The following is a 14,405-nucleotide window of genomic DNA, read 5'->3' as shown; positions in this document are numbered from 1 at the left end:
TGACTGATGTTCCTGGGATGCTTTGTGTCCCAGAGGAGTCTTCTTGACCTCCTTAGCCTTACCACCAGAACAGCCTTTCCTACATATAGGGCAATGTGAAACCTCTGCATTGAGAAGAAAAATCAGGTTCACATTTGCTAAAATCAGAGGAACATTTTGTAACAAACATTAAAAGAACTAGGTTTAGTACTAGTTTCATCTCTTGACAAGTCTGTTCACAAGATAACAATCTTCTAAAGTTTACTCCCAAGGATTATCTTTGGTCTATCAGACAAAACTCAGTTGAGCTAATCTAGAACAAGCAGTTCATTCCTAGATTATGCACTGAAACAAAGTAGTACCTAGGTTCAACAGCTCATGAATTCAACTTAAGTAATCATGCTTGTGTAGCATGAAACTGAATAAGCTGTTTAAACAGACTTACTCCTAGATCTAGAAGACATTTAGGGAAGCATTGCTTCTGAATGGATTACATAACACATTATAAACCTTTTTCTTAACAAGCATCTTTGCCAAATAGCACCTCATTGTAGTTCTCCAACCTTACAATAAAAATACGAAGAACCTGTCTGGCCACTAACAGCATTCACATAAGGGGATTTTCAGTCTAGTTATATATAAGCATCCTCTAAGAGGTTTAAACCACAAACTTTTACTGCAATATAAAAAGGGACTGTGCAGGACTTTCTAAAAACATTTGTGCAGAGGTATGAATAGCTGCCTTGGGGAAACTCCCCTGTATTAATAGAAATAGCTGTTATTGCCCATGCTGTGCAATGGCTCAGAGGGAATAATTACAAGTATTCTTGTAACTTGCTCTGCTTGAATGTAGTGGTTTTCAGAAAGGCATCTCAATAAGTGGGAATGTAAAAAAGCAAGCTAGCAAGCTGATTAAAAAAAAAGTAGTGCTTACCAGTATGAACACTGAAAGCAAGTACCAGTAAGGTAACACACAGCAGCACAAACACTTCTGCCCAAGAGGCCACAGATTTGCTACCCCTCCATTCCACATGATAAAATTACCCCTTCACTTAGGATTTGTAACTGAACTAAGACCATCTCAGTTTAACAGACCGCAGTCTAATTAGCAAAGTATCAGCCCAGACCCTACAACGTCTATCAAACTTAGATACAGGATAACAAGAAAACATGGCTGCCAATGTAAACTTATTGATTGTGAGGTTTACGCATGGCATTTCTCAACTGTGACCAATTACAGCAAGACCATAACAGTAAGCTTGTACTCCCCAAATACTTCAGCTGTAGCATCTTCTCTTGTCCTTTCATCCCAAAAGACTTCAGCTTGAATGTCTTTTGTCCTTTTCTTTGTTCCAGAATAAGGGGAAGGGTCATGAATGACTGACAGCCAACCCATTTTTATAATCTGTCTCTGAAGAATCATATCCACAGGTCTAAGAATGGCAATTTAACAGTGATTAGTGAGGAATGCTTCAAATAGCTGTTGGTTATGTTTAAAGTTACTATTACCAATTTTCCTCCAGCATTTCCTGGAAACACATTCCTAACTTTCTAGGAATCTAGTTAAGTTAACCAACACCAAAGGAAACAGCATGAGGAGAAAAAAGCCTGAAACAGAAGATATTATAAAATATAATCTATTCTCTTTATTTCTGAAAACGTCATTCACAATAAAAGTTAATTCTGAACTCTGAGAGATCATGTGCCATGAAATCTCTTGACAGTAGAGCTTTGCAGTTTTCAGAACTTCAGATATAAGACAGGCTCTCTGGGGAAAAGAAATCCAACTAGTTTTGACATTTGAATTGTTGTTTACTGTTACTGTCTGCTTGAATCTTGCACATGAGTGAAAAACATTCCATTGCACGAATGCCACCAAAAACTTTAGTGACCTGCCAGGAAATCTCCACTTTCTTCATCTTGAAGTTGTCCAAGGAACAACCTTTAAAGTCAACAGTAGTTTGTTGGTTACTCAACCAAAGGCCAATAAGAGACATGGATCGTCATTTCATGAGAAAAAATTAAGGAGCCTGAATACAGCTTTCAGAATAAAGCAGCCTCTGAACAGTACAAACCTCAGAATTTGCTAATTATTTTTTGGGGAAAGAAAAAGCTAGGCTTAGAAGGCAACTACTTTCAAGAACTTATGAGGGCCAAGCTGTCAATCACAGCACACAAACATACAGACCTCTGTCCACCCATCCCATCAGTAACCGAAAGAAGGAAATGGGCATGCACTGTTCTTTTTAGTTCTTTGGTTTTCTTTGCTGTTTCTAGTTTTACTTATCTTGGAAGATCAGACAGCTTTACAACAGTGGACATAGTCCTACCTTTAGTTGTAACCCAGAGACTACTCTTAATAATAAATTTAAAGCAAATTTATAATTTTGTAAGACTAACAAGATGAAGTTTTTCCATGTCATGTGTTTGACTAAATAGTGGGGGGAAGTGTGAAGAAAGAAAAATGCATTCAATGGTTCAGCTGTTTCTAAGAATGACACACTAAAAATAAATCTGTTTTGCAAAAATCAAATTCTATCGACCTTTTCTTTAAGAATCCCTAAAGACCTAGACCTTGGAACAGAAATGTTAAATTTTACAAGAGAAACTTTTGCATCAAGGATTGGCCTTTGTGATTCATGGGTACATCTACCTAAATTTTGCCAGGTTGAGCTTTTCCAAATGAAAAATAAAGTCTCCACTCACCTAGAGATATTTTAGTGGTTAACATTCCCTTGTACCTCTTTGTTTAGAAAACTATACTCACAAGTTCAAGTTTTGTGTATACCATTCAAAACAGGAAATTTTAACATGCATGATACATTTACAACTTCTGCCACAGAATATCTGAATTCATTCCAGCTTGAGAAGAAACAGATGAACCCAGATTTTTTTATTATTTCTTAGCATAATAGCTCTTAGTTCCCCTTGGTTGGAAAACAAAGCACGGACCTTGTCTGTTGTTGGTAAACCAGTGAATCTCTGAGGAATTTTAATATGCCTGAAGAATATTCCTTTGAAATTAAAATAGGGGTGTCTGGGGGAGGACAGCAGAGCATGACCAAAGCACTAGGATGTTCTGGTCTGGAGAAAGGATGTTTTGGGGGTTTTAGTGTAGCAGAGCAGTCCACTGGCAAAGACTGGGAGGGACTGAGCACAGTCTAAAGACCAGCAGAAAAGAAAGGAAAAGGAAGGTGGTCATGAAAACAAGACACTGGGGACTATAACTGAGCCAAGACACATCGGCTGTAGAGCTAGGGAAGGAACAGGCAGCACTGGATCTCGCTAGGCAGCGCACTTAGTAAAAGGACACGCTCATCTGAGCAAGAAATCCAGGAAGGAACCTGTGATCTGAGAGCAGAAAGATGAGAAACAAGCAGATAAGTTGAACAAGGAGCCCAGCAGCCAGGCCAACCAACGCGTCGGTGGCCACAGGGACTGACAAAATTAAGAGCAAGTTAAGAATAAGCTAGTTTAAAGACAAAAGAAATCTTGTGCAAAAGAGTTTGGGCTTACTGTATGAAGCCTACTCTCCTCCACAGCCTGAATTGGGTCCCTGAATACAGACATTCCTCCTTGTTTCCACATCCATCAATATCGGTGGAGCTGACTAGCATGGTTTAGATTTCAGTCCACCCTTGTACTTGTCTGCATGGAGTAACAACCTGCTCTGACTACCAGTTAGTCCAAGGTAGCTCCAAAGTCCTGCTGGTGAGTCATCCAAATTATCTGCTTTAAAGGGTATTAACATTGCCAAAAATATGGTTAAGTTCAGGAAAGCCCCTCTGCTACAAATCTCACATACAGAACAAAGATGGCACCCAACCCCCCCTTTCAGTTCATGCTGATAACACACCAATGGCTACACAGCAATACACCTAACAACACAGAAAATTTCTGTAGAGAATCTCTGCATCAATCTGCCTTTAGAACTGACCGAATACTGTATATGAAACAACAATCGACTTAGGTCTAAGAATGAGCTCATAACATCTTTGCAGAGAAGGGTAGCAATTCATCCTACATGCTTCCCCCTCATTTTTCAGAGGATGAACACTACCCTTTGCAATCAGTCAAGCCCCTACCTTTACTTCATTATTTCCCAACAATTTTGCACAGATGGCATCTGAATACATACAATCTACATACAATACACACAAACAGACAGTTTTCCACTGTCTGAAAGTCAATGACAGTTACACAAGAAGCAGAAACAAACTCTTTGGCCACTTGGGCTGACATTCTGCATAAACTGAGAAGAATTTTAGCAAGCAAATACTGCTCCAAGTCCAAAATATCCAGCTAAACTATGTGTATGTTTCAGAAAGGCAACCGGCATGGAAGCAAAGCTTGCAATTGATGACAAATCCCCTGCATCATTATATAAATTGCTTTTAAACTGAACCATATTTTCATTACAAATTTTCATTAGGAATTGTAGCACAAACTCATCCAGCTCCTGATTTTTCTTCCTAAAGTTCACCAATAGTAATTAATACAAAGCCAGAGTTAGTGAAAACTAGAAAAAGTTAATTATGTACTGTATGTTATTTAAAGCATTTTATTTTCTATTAACAACAGCAAACAGTTCTGTAGGAGCAATTTACATCTGACCCAACAGTCTTTTGGTAAGTACTGCAGGCTTGATACTACTTTTAACTGCTTGCAAAATGCAGATTATAAAGTGAGATTTTTTTTTTTATTTTTTATTTTTGGAATAGACTTTCTGCTTTGCTTCCTTATCACTTAGATAAGGATTTTGAGTGTTTAAGAATTTTTTTAACTGCTTTCACATTACAGCACCACAGCAGGAGAATAAACACTTGCATATACTTTAAAATAATCATTGGTATGAAGAAAATTGGCATCTGTTGCACTCAGAACTCCTACTTGAAGTCAGTCAGCCTTGCTCAGCAAAGAGGCTGAGCTTAAGGCTGGCCTACAGTTATAAACATTGGAAGCCCACCATATTTACAGAGTTGTTCAAAGGAAAAACTATTTCTTCCCTCCTGATAGTTGAGTGGAGAAGCTGCTATATAGAGACGTGCTAAGCAAAAGGGATGAAAACAAAGGTCTGTTTACACTCTAAGCTCAACTCAGAAAACACTAGAAAAACAGGAAGGCATATTCTGAACCTGGTACCCATTTGGTTTCCGTACGTGGTTTCACACTTTTGATGTAATGGACTGATGTTAGAATGCAGCGTGCTTGCGCCTTGCTATTCACAGCACAGTCACACTTGGAAAGCTGTAGACCACACTGTAAAGGCACACATCGCTTCTTGCAGTCTGACAAAACGGCAATAAAAATTGGAACTACACCAGTTGGTGGCAACCATGTAATATGAATGTTATAACATAGCAAAAGTAAACAGTTGGCCCAGGCTCTTAATTCTCCCCCCCAAAGCTGAGGAAGTGGTGGAGGTGCCTGTTCCCCCCTAGTTCATCCACTTAACAAATGACAGTGCTGAAATTATTAGCAGCCTGGGGTACAATCTTGCTTTTATTTCTCCTTTTTTTTTTTTACAGTGAACGGCACAAAAAATTCTCACCCCCTTTGGGATTTCTACAAGTAGGTGATAATTGCTTTAGAACTTATCATTAAAACAGGGATGTAATTAAGACATATTCCATTAAGCAAAACAATTTTTCCATCAGCTTCAGTGGAAGCAGGCTCAGGTCTATTAGAGTGAAGCAGATTGAAGACGACACCAGGGCATACGTCCTCGTGTTTAACTTCCTGTTCCAATTTCCATTCAGCTGAGCTTTTGAGACATCCTCACTTTGTTAAACAAGGGACAGATCACAAATTTGCAGCTGTGTGCTTTGAGACTACAAAGTGACTGTTAGCAAGCTCAGCTATTGTCCATCCAAAAACGTTTGACAACAGCAGGCTGTCATACTCAAAAATCTGCTTGGATGGGGACTTTGAAACCATTGTGAAAGATTCGTCAAGATTATAAGCCTTTTCCATGCCATTTTGCAGTGCTGCAGTATTCCTATCTGGCAAGGAGATAAAATACTTTGCATTTATATAGAAATGAATACACATAGTTAGCATGGTACACAACTGCATAGTGAAGAATCAGAGCTTTCACAGTGTAGGAATAAAGTTAATCAATCGTGCTGATACAGCAATTCATTTTAAGGAAGAGGAGCAATTCCACTGCAGTCAAAGACCTGATGTTTAAAACTCAGCACTCAAAAACCTTATCCAAAGTCCAATGCACTTCTTGAAATTTTTACAATTACAGCTTCAGATCAGCAGCTCAGATAGAATTTGGCCTTCAGCATGTCATGAAGTTTCCTGTCAAAGCTCAGGAACTGTTTTTCTCAGATTAATCCCTGTGCAGTTGTCTCATCACCTCCACAACCAGACAAAATAAAAAAGTGCTCTAATACACAAGTAATCATGATGCAAGAGCACACACCAAAAAAAGCATACAGTCAAGGGAGTAAGGAAGTTTACAGAGCCAACATGTTTTTCAAGAGAAAAATAATAGCCAAAAGGGAGACTGAGCAGCAGGGGACGAAACAGATTGCACAGTATGAAGAAAAACAGGTGGTAAAATGAAATTCAGTCCCAATTATGTCTGGTTCTGAATAACATAGATGAAAATTCTAGACACAGCAGTACATTTTGTGCTTGCAGTCAGGTATGCCAAAAGAACATTTGTTTGTCCACATGTGTTAAGCCAGACAATGTAATAAGAGATTAAATAATGATCTTCACCCTCATCTTTTAACAGCGCCTGAAACCTAGACCTTTTCTGTGTTGTTTGGAACAACTAGAAGTTTTCTGCATTTCCCCTTCAAATACTCAATCTGTAAATCTATGGAATAAAAGTGTCTCAGCATCATTTTCCTGCCCAAATTCATACACGGAGGCCAAACATAGCTTGCTACTCCTCTAATCCAGCCAAAGGAACTCTTTGAAACAGTGTGGGTTAAAACCCACACTCATTTTTATTCTGTGACACAAGCGTCTATAGAAAGGCTTCAGCATCATTGCCTAAGTCTGACTGACACTTTTATTACCCAAATCACTAGGAAGATTTTCCAGTGTACTGCTTCTGCTGGAGCTTGACTTTTGGGCAATAGACCAATTACCCATCAGGAAGTGAAAAAGAAGCACCACACATTATCTGTGTACATTAGCAGTCCTGTCACAAGTACAAGCAGTGATTTTATGGATATCAAGGGACCATAAACAACCACAAAAAAAAAAATTCAAAAATACCTCGTAACATAATATATGTAACCCCTACATTAGCCAGATCCTGCAGTAAAACGTTCTGTTCTGAAATGGTTACCTTAGTGTGAGCACAACTCAAAGTACTGTACGACAGATTATTGCAACATAGCACTTAAGCATCATATCGACTTGTATTACTTCCAGTCATTCCAGGACAGATCATTCTAACTAAGACAGACTGCAGTAGGATAAGAAAGTATACTGCATTCATCATAAAACTGTCATTGCAGAGATGTGACGTTCTATGGAAGAGCTGAGGCAACCTCAGCAGATACTTCTGAGTCTTTCTTTTTTATATATATATATAATTAGGTCACTGCTTTGAAACCCCAACTTGTAGGATTGGAGAGTTCAGTACTCACTGAAGAGTTCTGTACCTAACAACTTGAGAAAGCAGGTCGATTTATGCAATTTTGCTTTCAATAAGCGACAGCTAAGGATACTAGATAGATTAAAGAACTATAGCATAAACATCTGCTCAAAAATGCCAGTTCTCAAAAAGATTATAACTGAAAAACTTGAGTTCACCTCAGTTTTAAAGCCCTGAAGACAACTGCACCTATCCTATAGTTTCCCTCACTTTTCCTTTCATCCTGTCAAGAAGCACCATGAGTGTTTCCCACCTGCACATATTCCACAGATCCACCTCTTGCTGTATCACTTGCAATCAATGCATTAATCTTCTACCTTCAGCTGCTTCAGTCCCTCTTCACAAATAATTTCTCCACTCCTTCCAAGAGTGGAAGCATGGGGATACCCCCAGAACATCTTCCAACTCTAAAAGGCTTTCTTCTCCTTTTATTTACATTATTCTTCCTTGCAATTTCGTTTTATCTTTTTCCTCACAAAATCTCTGTTCTCCAGTTCTGCCCTGCTGATATAAACGGAAGAGCCACCATGGTTGGAGCTGCAGCGGTCGCCCAGCAAGGAGAGGCTGAGAAATCACAGTTTGCTCTGTCTGCAAGTGAGGTGGTTTCAAGGAAGGTCAACAGCAGTCCCCCCAGTACCTCTGGGGAGGTTACTGAGAGGCTGGAGCAAGGCTGTGCACAGCAGTGTGTGCTGAGATGATGAAAGACAATAGGCATAAATTGAAACAAGAGAAGTTCAGACTGGATGCAAGGAGAAACCTCCCTCATAAGGACAGTGAAGCAGGCTGCCCAAAGCGTCTGTGTGGACAAAGACGTCCACAAAGGTTTTGAAAACCTGTCTGGATAAAGTTTGGTCCAAATTCACAGCTATTCTTCCTCCCCGAGACCATGCATAGTGACATATGAAGGTACTGCCTGTAATAGTTGCTTGATAATACTAAAACAGTGCAAGGAATCTCTGACCTCTTTAACCTCAGCAGCAGCATGTTCATCAGTGGAAAAAAGTCATCATCATTTATCACGTATTAACATCAATTACTGATGCACTAGGCAGTGTTTAGACATTCTTCCTTGTCCAGGTTCCTGACAGTTATCCAAAAGCAAAGCCATCACCTGGCTAGGTTTTGCAAGCCAAAGTCTCATAATAAAGTCTTCTCAGCCTGCCAGATCCATGTCATCAAAGACAGGCCAGGTCTCTAAATCTTACGCCAAGCCAGGTGCCCACGGTGATCAACATTCTTCCAAAGACAGCCTGACCTTGGCAGCCACACAGGTGCAGTTATCAATCAAGGTTTACAAACACAAAACCAGCCCAGCATCATTGTCCTGGACAGACAGATTAGACTCCCTGGTACTGGCTGGGGGTGCTGACTGCTTCGCCCCCTAGCACCCACCACTGGCCAGTCCAGAGCTGGAGCTGCCACTGGACTCAGAGAGGAACAGACACACAAAAATAGATGCCCGAAGTCCTAGCTGCTGAAGGACCAACAAGGTGACAGATTGTACAGCTGGAGGAAAATCTGGAGAAGGGAAGCAGATCAAGTTGCAATTAGAATTTAAATAGCACAGCTAGTAAGAGATGTCCTCTATCACACATCTGTCTTGATTTCTCATTTGGAAGAAATTGGGTTCCTGAAATACTGTTCAAGAGTTTGTACAGAAATTTAAAATATGTTGTCTCTGTGTCTCAGGAAGAAGAAAATAAAATTGAAAAAAAAAAAATCTAACAGCTTTGTATTGACCTGATTTGTTTCAAGGCAGGTTTCCTATGGCCTAAGCTTACTTAGGTGACTCCAACATTTATATTTAAAATGGATAGCTAGGTAGGGCAAATAGATCTGCTAAACATCCCATCTTTTTGTTAAGGCAATAAATAAGAAACCAGGATAAGTGACTTAGCAAAAGTTTTTTTCTTGCATACACAGGACATTCCCGTAAGGAAACCACAATGCTTCCTGGACAGCATTTTAATGGAAAAAGCAACAATGAGCTGAAACCTTGTAAGACACCTGTATGGAAAGGAGACAAAGTTTATGAACACAAAATGCACAGAAACTGCACAAGCCACATTGGCAAGACAAAACCATAGGACATCAGGCTTTGTTAGTCCTAGTGCTCACAGGACTACATACTTGAATGTACTCCCACTGCATGAAACAAGTGGAGACTTGGTCGAGTACTGACACAAAAGCCAAAACACAGCATCCAAAGCATTTACAGGCAGTTAGAGCATGTCCATATAACTAATCAGAACAAAGGATAAGACGACTTTCAGTTCTCTGGTGGTTTTGGAAAAACATATTTTGTGTTGGCAGAATGCTAAGACTGTACACAAATAGAGATGTCATTAAAAGACCAGGATTTTTCATTACAAATTAAAATCCCACATTACAAAAAGGGACATTTCAAGCAAAAATGTTAAGTTTTGACAAAGAGATCTACAAACATTTTAAGAAAAATTAACAGAATTGATACAGATCTTTCTTTTGATGTTGTCAACAATAAAGGTTGTTACTGAAAATTGTCAAAGCAATATTTTTTTGGTAAAATCTATCTATAAATCTGAAGTACAAGTCTATAGGGTTTGGGGGGAGGAAGGTGTTTTGTTTTGTTTTGTTTTTTTAGTTTTGCTTTAATTTTAGCTACGTTCTATACTTGGGCATGTGTGTTTCAAGGCTTCAAAATTCTCATAGTATTATAAAAACACTTGCATTTTTTTGTCATGCCAATTTGAAGCATTCACATACAACAGCAAAATTACTCTGATCTCCCATTTTACTGATAGATTTCACTTGCCTCAGTTTTCCTAAGTGGATTTCCCAGATCTACAGGCAGAAATTCTTATAGAGTCAGGAACAGGAGTTAACTCTCCTGGTTTCCTGTTCAGAGACTTAATGAAGAGGCCCATCCTGTCTCTTTTGCACACATACATTGTATAATTCCTTTGGGGACCAAGAGGAGAGGAGCTGTGCGTGCACACAGACTCATAAGCATCGTAATGAACTACTCTATGTGATAATGCAGAACATTTCTCTGTAGGAACCCTGCCAAAAAGAAACAATTGGCAGAAGATGTACATTAGTATGTGTTCACCAAAATATTCACATCAAAACATTCCACATCTCTCAACTGTTCTCAGAGAGCTTTGCAGCCACTGAATTAAGGTATAGTGAGAACAGCATCATGATTCAAAACATAGTATTTATAGAGCAAATCATGATCTTTCCACAAATGCTCCAATAATTTCTCACCCAACAGTCTGCATAATGGTCAAGTATCTTAAAATAAAATCAATGTACAAAACAGAGAAGGACCTATATCATGTCACAAAGTATTTATTGCAAATAGATATTTGTCTCTCATTACAACTAGACTTCCCCAAGATATCTGGGCTAATCTGTTCAGTACAATACTTTTAAAGTTTTGTAGGTCCTTAAAAATCAGATAGCAAACTAGAGGGCCTGTCTATGGAGGTTAGTCACCCAATGGAGATAAAAAACTGCACCATTACATACTAAAACCCTTAAGAAATCTGCCTCTTCACCTATGGGCTGGATTGTAAGAAGAGGCTAATTAAACTTTGTAAATTGCATGGGTGCTGAGGGAATTAATTAAGGTTTATAAAAAGTGCTCTGAAAATGTATTGCTAAGCTGCTATTTGAGTTCTAAGTATTCAGCAGGTCTAGGTTTGCTCAGAAATTCTTGAACTCTCAAGGAACCTGATCTGAGTTTCGACTTTAAGAAAACTTTAAACCAGTTGAGATTTGCCTGGTCTCAGTTTTCACTGAATATTTAGCATAACTGATAATGATCCCTTCAGATTTATGTTCCATTTCCTCGAGTTTTTTTTTTGTTTGTTTGTTTACTTTGTAATTTGTTTACTTTGTAATTTACATTGCCTGGGCAATGTAAACATGAGACACTCTGCTTTCACAAGAGAGGTGTGCCTGTAGCAAGTTCCTCTAGATATGTTACACATTTATATTTTTGTGCATTTGTATAAACTAGCGACACTTGTATTTAGAAGACACAAGCGTATGAGCTCCCTTCTTATGGTTTGGCAATTCTCCCTCCCTTTGATCCTCTCAAGGAATGCTTGGGCAAGATTTATAAACACTTTAGTAGCAACTCACTACTAAATCCTAGGCATAGCTAAGCTGGCCTTTCCAACACAGCTAAGAACTACTCCACTGAGATAAGAGCAGAGTAGCTGTAGCTACCACAGAACCAAAACAATAGGTCCTATTAATAACACAGACACAGCAAGTTCTCATTGCTACAGAAGACCAGGTAGAGATACCTTCAGCAGCAGCTCCCCTGCTGGAGTTCTTTCCCTGGACATTTTGGTCAGTTGTGGAGAGGCCAACCTAGCTTTGGTGCGTGCTGACTTGGAGGAACAGCACCTTTTTGTAGATGATTCTCCCAAAGTCCCTGCAAGACAGTTTCATCTATTACCATGTTCCCCACTCTAAATTCAGAAAACGTATACTCAACAAGATGAAGGATACGCTTGCAGAGAAAGCGAGGCACAAAACAACAATATTGGTACCCCTAGTAGTATTAGGGTGCATCACGGTAACAGCATGACATTATATCACAGATTTCATCTGCATCTTTTTAAGATATGACCTTATGACCATGATAACTCAAACACAAACTAGAAGAGAAAATGGATCTGGATTTCAAAAATCCCTCACACTCACCATCAGACTATTCTTTCTCTTCAGGATCCTCAAATAAAGAGGATAAAGAACATTCTTCGAGTGGAATTTAACATGGATTCACTTTTGGCTGTTTCTTCAGTGGCTTCCAAGATACTATTTTCATACACATAGCTTGGAAAAAAAAAAAAAAAAAAAAGAGTCCTTTCAGCAGACATGCCTCTCAGATGTGCTAGTCCCCCTGTAAAGAACAAATACTACCATATAAAGATAGACCAAACCAAGCAAATAGCTGATCTTTCCTAGCAGTGTAAATCAGGAGCAGCTATCCAATGGAAATTGACTTACATAAGGCCTTGACCGATACAGAAAGGAACTTTCTTCTCTAGTGTATCTAGAAATAACATCTACAGAAATACATATTTTGTTGTCTGAAACAGAAAAATAATTGAGATGCAGTTCTGCTGTGAGTGCAGAGCCTTTCACATCCTCATTTCATCTGTCTTCCATAAAGGACTTTCATCCTGAAAAGTCTTGCAGAGCTTTTCTGGGTTCACAGAACTGAACCTAGTTCTGGAGACCCAAAGCCAGCAGCAGCTTCCCATTGAGTCACTGCTTTGGACTTTGTCACGGAGCCGAGGATGAACAACTACATACCCACAGCATTACAAATGTGTTGCTGACTATCCTATTACAGCTAGGATGTGCATTTTGTAGCCTATGCCCCCCACCCCAATCTAAATCTAGCTCTGTTTGGAAGAGACATTCAGCTGAGCGCTTAAAGTATCTAAGTAAAGTGCAAAGCACAGAACAGGACCTTGTCTCTTAACACATCCATCTAAGACTCACACAGAGCACAAGCTAACACAATGTTCAGCAATACTTATATGACATTAATTACTGAACAGTTAAGTCACAAAGCAATGTGTCTCCGTACATGCTCACAATTATGCACTGCAGTCTGAAAAAGAGAACCAGAAGTAAGAAAAAAAAATACATAACAATATTGATCCAAATGCTAGAAATCTAGCCACTATCCAAAAAAAACATTCAAGTACAAAGAGATCAGTAGGGATCCCTTTTTTACATGGCCTCTCTAAGTAATTTTGCATCTCTCCTTGCCAGGTTCAGATCAGCAGGCCACATTTACATCTAGTGTCATAAAGAACTTACAGACCAGGGACTTGATAACCAAATAAACTCTAAATTGCATCATATTTTGAAGTGAGACCAAATGCAAACACATGCCAATATTTTCATTCCATATGCCAAGTGGTTTTGCTAATATTTTTCTAGCTATTATAAATATCCAATAAATAAGACAAAAAGGCACAATATTCTGCACAGTAATTAAATATAAACAAACAAATATATAAATATATATAGATATATATATATATAAAACAGGGCTTCACCCTGATGGATTACGCAGGTATCTTCAACACTAATTTTTCTACCTACTAAAACAAGGCAATATTCCTCAATCTGCACCTCCTTGGCCAAGCCCTCACCTGCTAGCAGAGGCCATCTTCTAAAGAGCCATAAACCACAACCTCACACCACACTTTCAGTCAAACACCACTCTCCTTTTCCAACACTTAGTTCCTACCCTCATTTTTGTGAAAAGTACTTCTTTATTTCTTCCTTATAAGGTCAGGTCTCCTTGCAAGTCTCCACACAATAGCACCTTCCTGAAAACTTCACCCATGTGACAATTCCCCTCCTCCTTATATGACCTTCCCAAGTGTTTTTATTCCCTACAGCTGTTCTCCTTCCTGCACCCTATTGTCTGCCTTCTACCCTTTCCCTGCCTTGTGTGTGTGTTCTTCCTAACCCCCTGCCAATCAAGTCAGTTTGCCCATGGGCAGAATTAATTCTTTTTCCTTAGATATTTATTTGGTGGTGTGACTTATTCCTTCTCTCATCCCTGACACCACTAGAGTCCCCAAAGACATTAGAAATTGCTGTTGAAAAAGTTAATAGGAATGGCCTGATTTGTACTTCATCCAAAACTAGGTTGATGTAACATGGTTGTTATCATCTGCCACCAAACAGAGGGAAAACTAAACTGCCTCTGAAGCAGCTGAACTTAGGGAGGAAATATTAAGCATTATTAATGAAAACAAGCTGTGAACTGCTACAG

The 14,405-nt window shown here is 39.0% G+C and overlaps 1 long non-coding RNA gene across 2 annotated transcripts in view; it reads right to left on the bottom strand.

Moving 5' to 3' along the window:
• The window catches only part of LOC118165293, a 31,736-nt gene extending 17,677 nt beyond the window's left edge, over positions 1 to 14,059 (bottom strand). For both annotated transcript variants that reach the window (XR_004749967.1, XR_004749968.1), the window contains exon 1: positions 13,872 to 14,059. This is a non-coding gene — a long non-coding RNA (uncharacterized LOC118165293). The remainder of the gene's footprint in view (positions 1 to 13,871) is intronic.
• Positions 14,060 to 14,405: the final 346 nt, after the last annotated feature.

The sequence above is a fragment of the Oxyura jamaicensis genome, chromosome 3 (genome assembly GCF_011077185.1).
Source record: "Oxyura jamaicensis isolate SHBP4307 breed ruddy duck chromosome 3, BPBGC_Ojam_1.0, whole genome shotgun sequence".
In the NCBI taxonomy this organism is placed as follows: domain Eukaryota; kingdom Metazoa; phylum Chordata; class Aves; order Anseriformes; family Anatidae; genus Oxyura; species Oxyura jamaicensis.
This window is presented reverse-complemented; position numbering and strand designations above follow the sequence as displayed.